This window comes from Lathyrus oleraceus, chromosome 6, assembly GCF_024323335.1.
Source record: "Lathyrus oleraceus cultivar Zhongwan6 chromosome 6, CAAS_Psat_ZW6_1.0, whole genome shotgun sequence".
Classification (NCBI taxonomy): Eukaryota; Viridiplantae; Streptophyta; class Magnoliopsida; order Fabales; family Fabaceae; genus Lathyrus; species Lathyrus oleraceus.
In genome coordinates, this window is record NC_066584.1 from 503,760,022 (window position 1) to 503,769,645 (window position 9,624).

The following is a 9,624-nucleotide window of genomic DNA, read 5'->3' on the forward strand; positions in this document are numbered from 1 at the left end:
GACCGTAATTCACCCTACCAAGTTCAACACCAGAAACTGCTGAACCAACTAACAACGAGTCAAAAACTTTTTTTTGAAGGTTCTACAACCGTTGAGTTAAGTGATCGGGTGAGGGTCACCAAACTTAGAAGGTGCATTCCTTTATTTTTTTCTCTTTTTTTTTATTTTTTTTTTTCCGGAACACTCACTTATATTCATCGGCTTCCCTGCGTAGAGTGTGTGTGAGATGGTGTCGACTGCTGAAATAAACTACTCAAGAGCTGTCAGAGGATGCAAATGTACGGCTAAAACATAATAAAAATTCAACTCAATTTCCATATGCAGGAGACTTACGGTGTTAAAACAATATCGATCTTGTGAATTTTTCTCAAGTCTCCGCAAACTCGACTCAAAGTAATCTATAACCTAAAACTTTCAAGAAGATGCATTTTCTTTTATTTTTTTAATGACTAAAAACAAACAAAACACTAACAAAAACAAAGAAAACACACGATTCCCTCCCCCACACTTAAACTAAGCATTGCCCTCAATGAAAGTACATTACTAATAAAGTAGAGAGAAGGAAAGAAAGACTCTCTGATCAAGTTGCAGTGTAGTCAGGCGCTTCCAAAGAAAGCTCCTTTATGCTGACATTTTCAGGCACCGAACTTGCATGGAATAACTTCAGACGCTGCCCATTAACCTTGAAGACTTTGTCAGTACCTGCACTTTTTATTTCTACTGCACCATGAGGGAAAACATTAGTGACAACAAAGGGGCCAATCCATTTGGATCGAAGTTTTCCAGCCATAAGCTTAAGGCGGGAGTTAAACAATAAAACTTGTTGGCCCACAGAAAATTCCTTCCTAGAAATCATCTTATCATGGAAGTGCTTAGTTTTCTCTTTATAAATCCTAGAGCTTTCATAAGCCTCTAATCTAAGCTCTTCCAACTGTTGTAATTGGAGTTTTCTTTCAATACCTGCTTGTTGCATCTCCAAATTACAACTTTTCACTGCCCAATAAGCACGGTGTTCTATCTCAACAGGAAGATGACATGCCTTACCAAAAACAAGTCGATAAGGAGACATCCCAATGAGTGTCTTGAAAGCGGTTCTTTGAGCCCAAAGTGCGTCTTCTAGACGACGGCTCCAGTCCTTCCTGTTTGGCTGCACCATTTTCTCTAAAACCTGTTTGATCTCCCTGTTTGAGATCTCAGCTTGCCCATTAGTTTGCGGGTGATAAGTAGTAGAGACTCTGTGCACAACTCCATACTTCCGGAGTAAAGCTTCCATGGTGCGGTTATAGAAATGAGTGCCTTGGTCACTGATGATAGCTCGCGGTATTCCAAACCTGCAAAAAATATTAGACCTGACAAAATCTGCAACAACTCTAGAATCATTAGTCCTAGTGGGGATAGCTTCCACCCACTTTGAAACATAATCAACAGCAAGCAAAATATAAATAAAACCAAATGATACAGGAAAGGGACCCATGAAGTCGATTCCCCATACATCAAATACCTCACAGAAAAGCATAGGCTGCTGAGGCATTTCACTCTTGCGAGTGATGTTTGTACCTGCTATCTGGCACTCTTTGCAAGTGCGGTAAGTCTCATAAGCATCCTTAAAAACAGTTGGCCAATAGAAACCTGAATCAAGGACCTTTCTTGCCGTCTATTGAGGACCAAAGTGTCCGCCGACTTGAGATGCATGAGAAAAATTCAAAATAGATTCAATCTCATTGTCGGGGACACATCTCCTGATTACCTGATCACTACTAAACTTCCATAGATATGGATCATCCCAAACATAATATTTGGCATCACTCTTGAGTTTATGAACCTGTGATCTCGATGCACCTGTAGGAAAAACACCAGCAACAAGAAAATTAACAATGTCAGCAAACCAAGGTGTAATCCCATGCAAAAGAAACAACTGCTCATCAGGAAAGTCATCCTGAATAGGAAAAGGATCTTCATTTCTCTCTATCCTGCTCAAGTGATCAGCCACTAAGTTCTCAGCTCCACTTTTGTCTTTAATCTCTACATTAAACTCTTGGAGCAACAACATCCACCGAATCAATCTCGGTTTTGCATCCGGCTTCTTCAACAAATATTTTAAAGCTGCATGGTCAGTAAAAACAACAACCTTGGAACCTAGCAAATAAGATCTGAATTTATCAAGGGCAAAAACAATAGCTAGAAGTTCTTTTTCAGTGGTAGTGTAATTTGACTGTGCAGAGTCTAAAGTCCTAGAAGCATAGTAAATAACATGGGCAGCCTTGTTAACTCTTTGTGCAAGGACAGCCCCAACAGCATAATTCGAAGCGTCACACATAAGCTCAAAAGGGAGGGTCCAGTCAGGCGGATGGATTATGGGAGCGGAGGTCAATGCTTTCTTCAAGAAGTCAAACGCCTGTTTGCATTTGTCATCGAAGTGGAAAGTGATGTCATTCTTCAACAAGTTTGACAGCGGAAGAGCTATCTTGCTGAAATCTTTGATGAAACGCCTGTAAAAACCTGTATGACCAAGAAAAGAGCGAATCTCGCGAATGCAAGATGGGTAAGGTAGTGTAGAAATCACATCAATCTTAGCAGGGTCAACAGAAATTCCTTTTTCAGAAATTATGTGACCAAGAACAATTCCCTGCTCAACCATAAAATGACATTTTTCATAATTTAAAACAAGGTTAGTTTCGATGCATCTTTCTAAAATCAAGCTTAAACTGCTCAAGCATGCATCAAAAGAAGAACCATAGACAGTGAAGTCGTCCATAAAGACTTCTATGCAATTTTCAATAAAATCAGAAAAAATAATAAGCATGCAATGCTGGAAAGTGCCAGGAGCATTGCAAAGACCAAAAGGCATTCGCCTATAAGCAAAAGTACCGAAAGGACAAGTAAAAGTGGTCTTCTCTTGATCTTCCGGTGCAATATGAATCTGAAAGTAACCTGAAAAGCCATCAAGAAAACAATAATGTGATTTACCAGCTAGCCGTTCAAGCATTTGGTCGATGAACGGTAAAGGAAAGTGATCCTTTCTAATAGCCTGGTTTAGTCTCCTGTAATCGATACAAACTCTCCAGCTATTCTGCACTCTAGTGGGAACAAGTTCATTCTTTTCATTTTTGATAACTGTAAGTCCAGATTTCTTAGGTACAACCTGCACTGGGCTTACCCACTTACTGTCAGAGATAGGGTAAATGATACCTGCTTGCAAGAGTTTGGTTACCTCTTTCTTCACGACATCGAGAATCAAAGGATTAAGCCTCCTTTGGGGCTGCCTTACTGTTTTCGCACCATCCTCAAGTAAAATTCTGTGCATACACATGGAAGGACTAATTCCTGGAAGCTCGGCTAATGTCCACCCGATTACCTTTTTGTGCTTCTTCAGAACCTGCAAAAGTTTGTTTTCTTGATCGAAATCAAGGTTAGAAGAAATAATAACAGGGAGTTTTTCATTACTCTCCAAGTAAGCGTATTTCAGGTTTTCAGGGAGCTCCTTTAGCTATAAGGACGGGGGCTGCTCGATGGATGGGGCGCTTGGGGAAGCAGGAACATCAAGAGCATCAGCTACAAAAACAGATTCATCGGCGACAGCTTCACCTGTAGGAAATACGTCAGCCTGCAGGGCAGCATCAATCTCAGCACACACAACACAAAGGTTAGTGACAGTACAATTAGAACATGAATAAACATCATCAAAACCAGATGAAAAATCAAGAGAAAATAAATCAGAAAAAGTGTCATCAACTAATTCAGAAATCAACTCAATGCGAAAAACAGTGTTCCTCCAAAGGATGTTTCATGGCATCAAAAATGTTAAATTTTGCGATAATGTCGCCAAACTCCATGGACATGCTTCCATCATCAACATCAATTTTAGTTTTTGCCGTTTTCATGAATGGTCTTCCTAAAATGATTGGAGCTTTGCTGGACCTTGTTTCTCCCTCCATGTCAAGAATGTAAAAATCTGCAAGAAAAATTAAATCGTTAACTTGAACAAGGACATCTTCGACTATGCCGGCAGGGCGGGTGTTACTCATGTTCGCCAACTGAATGATTAAACCTGTAGGCTGCAAAGGACCAAGACAAAGGTTATTATAAACAGAAGTAGGCATAACATTAATGCTCGCTCCTAAATCAAGCATGCAGTCATCGAATTTACTATTTCCGATGGTACAAGGGATAGCAAAAGTTCCCGGGTCCTTGCACTTTTGTGGCAAGACCGGAATAGTGAGGGCTGAAACATTCCCTTCGCCCGTAAATTTTTCAGATGAAGGTCGGGGCTGAATAAAGGAAGAAATATTCCTTCCCAAATTGACTCTCTCACTTCCCTTCATCCTCCTCTTGTTGGTGCACAAATCCTTCAGAAACTTAGCATACTTAGGAACCTGCTTAATCACATCAAGTAACGGGATGTTTACCGCAACTTTTCGGAAAACATCTAATATCTCTCTTTCTTTGTCTCCCTCCTCAATTCTCTTATTTTTCAGAACTCTATGTGGGAAGGGGACTGGTGGTACGTGCTCTTTTTCTTTAATTTTTTCAGTTTCGACCACAACAGAAGAAGGAGAAGGAGGTTCAGCAGACAATTCAGAAGTAGGAAGTTCAGAAGTTACCTCAATGATTTTTTTATTTTTTTCAGGGGCTGATTCTGTAACTTTTCCGGATCTCAAAGAAATTGCACTCACATTAGCATTAGGACCATTTGGATTGATAACTGTTTGGGCTGGAAGTTGGTTCGACCCTTGGGCTTGCATGTTATTCATTTGAGTAGCAAGTTGTCCCATCTGCGTGTTCAAGTTCTGGATGCTAGCATCGGTCCTTTGTTGGAACTGAAGGTTGTTGACGGCCATTTGTTTAACAAGTTCCTCTAAAGAAGGTCCGGAAGGTGTAGGGGCAGCCGCTTGAGGTGGGTTAGGTTGTTGGCTCGTTTGTGAGTTTCCATATCGGAGGTTTGGATGGTTCCTCCAACTCGGGTGGTACTTATTAGTGGACAGGTCGGGAATGTTGTACCGGTTCTGGTTGTTACTTTGGTTGTAAAGGGCTGCAGCATAAGCTGGAGGTAACTCAGTAGGCTTATCATCTTGCAAAATAGGACATGTATCAGTAGGATGATCAGAAGAGGTACAAATGCCACATAACCTTGGTGGTGTTTGAAGTTGTTGGGTTGCTTGAGCCTTACCTACGACTATCATCTGCTGCACTAAATCCTTCAGTTCATTCATTTTATTTTCGAAGGCTTTGTCGGAGTGAGAAACATGAGAGGATACATGAATTTCGTTCACACCCTTTATTTGGACAGAATTATTTCTTGTGGTGAACTGTTGGGAATTTAGTGACATATTCTCAATTAGAGCCTTGGCAGCAGTCGGAGTTTTATCGACAAGTGCTCCACCACTAGCAGCATCAAGAATGTTCCTATCCATCGGTAACAATCCCTCATAAAAGTACTGGATGAGTAGCTGCTCGGTGATCTGGTGCTGAGGGCAGCTGGATACCAACTGTTTAAACCTCTCCCAATATTCGGCCAAAGACTCATTACCCTGTCTAATACCACATATCTCTTTTCTTATCGAGGCAGCTCTGGAGGCAGGAAAGTATCTCTCAAGGAACACTTTTTTCAGAGCATTCCAGTTTGCAATTGAATTTGGCTCGAGGGAATATATCCAATCCTTTGCTGCACCCTGCAATGAAAAAGGAAAAGCTCGAAGTTTGATATGATCTTCAGTGATCCCTTCAGGCTTCAGTGGCGTAGAACACACCACTTGAAATTCTTTCAGATGTTTGTGAGGATCTTCACCTGCAAGACCACTAAACTTGGGCAACAAATGGATTAAACCTGATTTTAACTCAAAAGGAACAGCATCAGCAGCATACTCAATACACAAACCGTTGTAATTCACATCAGGTGCAGCTAACTGCCTTAAGGTTCTATTATCAGCCATTGCAAACTCAAGCTCAGAATCCGAAGCAAACAAGTTATGCAAATAGTCAGACTCAGAATCAGACTCAATTGTGGGTGGTGAACTATTGGTAGCCTGGACTGTTCTACGTTGTGTGTGCAAAGTTCTCTCTATTTCAGGATCAAAAGCAACAATTTCAGAACAGCGAGACCTAGTAGCCAGGACTAACGGAACAGCAATGCAGCAACAGCAACAATAGTGAAAATTCCAACAATGTCCTAAAAAACAAACACAAAGAAAGAAATCGATCAAAAATAATTCAAAAAAATAAACTGACACCGAAATTAATTTAATGACTTAAAAATATAATTTTGAGATTTTTTTCGGAATTTTCTAAAACTATCAAAACAGAAAAAAAAATCATAAAAAATAGAAAAATAAGGAATTTCGATTTTTTAGGGTGTCGTCCATTATTTATTTCATAAATAGAGGCTTTTGATTACTGATTTTTTCCTAATGAATCGACAAAAAATCGGAATAATCTGAGACAATTTGTTTAAAAACAATTTTTTTTTATCCCAAACCGCAAAAAGACCAATACGCAAGTTGGACGAAACTGCGAGGAAACTAGGACCTATACGCTTAGACACTAAACCTATGACTCTAAAAACGATTAAAAGAAACAAGAATCCCCGGCAACGGCGCCAATTTGATCCGCGGTCGCTCGCGGATCAAAAACGAGTGGTTTTTGTAAATATGTAATATAGCGACAATGACTCGAAATATCGTCTCTCAAGGATTCTTGTGGGAAAATCAATAACAGTAATAAAATAAGGGGGGGGGGGGTTTGGTTTAGGTTTCCGATAAAGAAAAAGCACTTAAAAGAATTGATTACTGAAATAAGTTGTTGTGAAATAAGCGATTAAAGTAACGGATCCACTGCCTCAGTTCTTACTAATCATCGACCGATGAAAATACAATTTCCCAAACGGGACTTCTATCCTATTTGATGAAAAAACCAGTCAACAAGCGTGGAAGATTTTATGAGAACATGTTCCTATTGCCGGATTAAATACGGTAAATGATAGAGCAAATTAACAGTTAAGCAGAGTTAATCTACGATTAAAATTAGGAACACAGATCACTTAAATTAAATCAAATACACTATATGATAATTGAATTAAGCAAACAACAATCACATGATATAATTGAAAGGAATAGAAATTAAATTGTAATTATCATAACAATCTCAAAGTTTGAAATCTGAGTACAGTGAATCCGTCCAAAGAGGATTAGTTCTCCATGAGTTTTCAAGCTTCAACAATATTTTTTTGCGTGAATAGTCCCCCCTGAACAGTACACACGTTCTCCTTAAAAAGATAAAAAATGGATCCGGTTCAAAACCCAACTGGGTCGAAAATATAACCCAGGCCCACAACATGACCCAACACTAAAATAAAATTCTAATGTTGTAACTTGAAACGAAATTCTGGAATTTTGAGCTCCGCATCTGACTTCGTCTCCAACACGAAAGTCGTAGCTCTCTCTCTTAGCTTTCCGGTGATTTTTAGAACGCCTCAAACGGATTTCCGGAACTCCAGTTATGATCGTTTCCGCGCAGACTGCTAAAGCTGAAAATTAAGTGCGAAAATTAAATTAAACTAAAAATAAAATAAAATATGAAAACATAATAAAATATAAAAATAAACAAAATAAAATAAAGAAATGCCTAAGTAAAAAGTAGGAGAATTGTGCATAAATATGCACTTATCATAGGCATTGTTCTTGCAGGTTGGGGTTCAATGATAGGACCAGTGACTTCTGAAACGACTGTTGTTTTAGTTTCCAACTTAGCCTTAATGACTTTTAGTATCTCCATGACTTGACCCATGTTTCCTCGTAGGTCCTCAAGTTCTAAGCTTAATCTTTCTAATTCTTGCTCTTGATATGCCATTCTTTGAAGAGCGTTGGCTCTGGTGTTGTAGTGGTGTTAGGGACTCAGTGTGGAACTGGAAGAAGACACAAAATGAGTTTTTGTTTGAAGAATGACATGGATGCATGTATGGGCATATTTATGGATGCATTTGTGCAAATCTCTTAGTTATCTTTGTTATTTATTTCAGTAATATTAGAACATATTGTTTGCAATATTTTGAATAAGAATAAGAGCATAATAATTGAGACCTAAAATAACAACTTTCATTAATTTAAATTCAAATAGAAAGTGATTTAACTTCAAGTACAAATGATTCAAATTCAAATACAAATGATTCAAATATAAGTAATTTAATTTCAAGTACAAGTGAACTTAAGCTCCATATCAACCCTTTTGATTGTAGCAAGATCTGTGGTGAGCTCCTTAACCATTTTCTTGCAAAACTTGACAAAATTAAAAACTTGGGGAGGTGTGTTCTTTGGACACATACACAAATCAGCTTCTTGGAGTTTTTCTGGAAGTTCCAACATGTTAAGGTTATCAAATCTAGCCAAGTTGAGGAACTTGCAATTCCATTCAACATAGAGGTCTTGGAGTTTCTTGATGACACACTGATCTTCACCTATGGCCGCTCTAGCCTCTCTATACATCCTCCTCCAATACGCACAATCATTCTTTAAGAGCAAGTACGCCATATCACCTTTTTGGATCTCCAAAACTGCAAACCTCCTATTAGCTTCTTCCAACTAGTACTCGAGGCGGTGACAATTTCTTTCATTTTTTTCTTTCTGGAGGATCTCACGAGACAACTTATCTTTGCACTTCTTGTGAGTGTCCTTAAGTTCACGGATCCATGCTTCAAATTCGAGCTTAATTCCCTTCTTTTCCATAAGAGACCTATCCAAAATCCCTCATAACTCATGAGTTTTATATTCATCTTTCTTAAGCTCTTCCTTTTTAGTCTGGATCACTGGTGTATAATCTATAAGGATATGATTAAGATCATCCTTCTGGTCTTCTAATAACTTGGTTCTCTTGTTACTATCCTTAAGTTCCTTGGCTTTCCTATTACGTTCATCCTTTAAATTTGGATTTTCCAAGACAACTCGGTTCATCTTAATCCGTAACTCAGTATTCTCAAATTCGATCTCTTTAACCTTAGTATTAAGTTTCTCTATGTCCTCAGGAAGTATAGGTTTTGGCTCAGGAACTTTAGGGAAAGCTGATGCATCAAAGATGAATGGAAAATGTAATACTTCAATTCTCTCTTTCACCCATCGAGTGTAAGTTTCTTTGACAAGAGTGTTCCTTTTTCCGAATTCTTTACCCTTTATAACAATCTTCAACCAAGCTTTTCAGATCATTCTTACATCAGGATTACTTGCTTGGATGTCAAATAGCACAAATGGTTATACATCTTTTGCTTCAGGAGGACCATTCATGGAGTATCCGTGTTGCATTAGAGATAACATAAGGTTATAATTGATGCAACCCTTAGTTTGTAACAACGAAACATTAGTAAATTCCCCATATTTGACAATGATGTCTAGGGTTTCCCATTCTCTGACATACCATCTGATGGAACTTGCAGTGAGAGAAGCTAGTCTTTGAGGATATTTAAGCTCTTTCGCTACAAAAGAGCCTTTTTTGGACATCTGTTGCATGAACCAAGTATAAAGCAAATGAGAACAACATAACAAAGTTCCACCGCTCTTTTCATGTCGAGCGTGAAGGGCATGGTAAATGTCAGCTAAGAGAAATGTGACAAGATTTCCATAGAGAAAGACTTATATGGCTACA

General features: G+C 38.7%; 1 pseudogene; it reads right to left on the bottom strand.

Moving 5' to 3' along the window:
• Positions 1-580: 580 nt before the first annotated feature.
• On the bottom strand, positions 581-7,842 carry LOC127096449 (uncharacterized; annotated as a pseudogene).
• Positions 7,843-9,624: the final 1,782 nt, after the last annotated feature.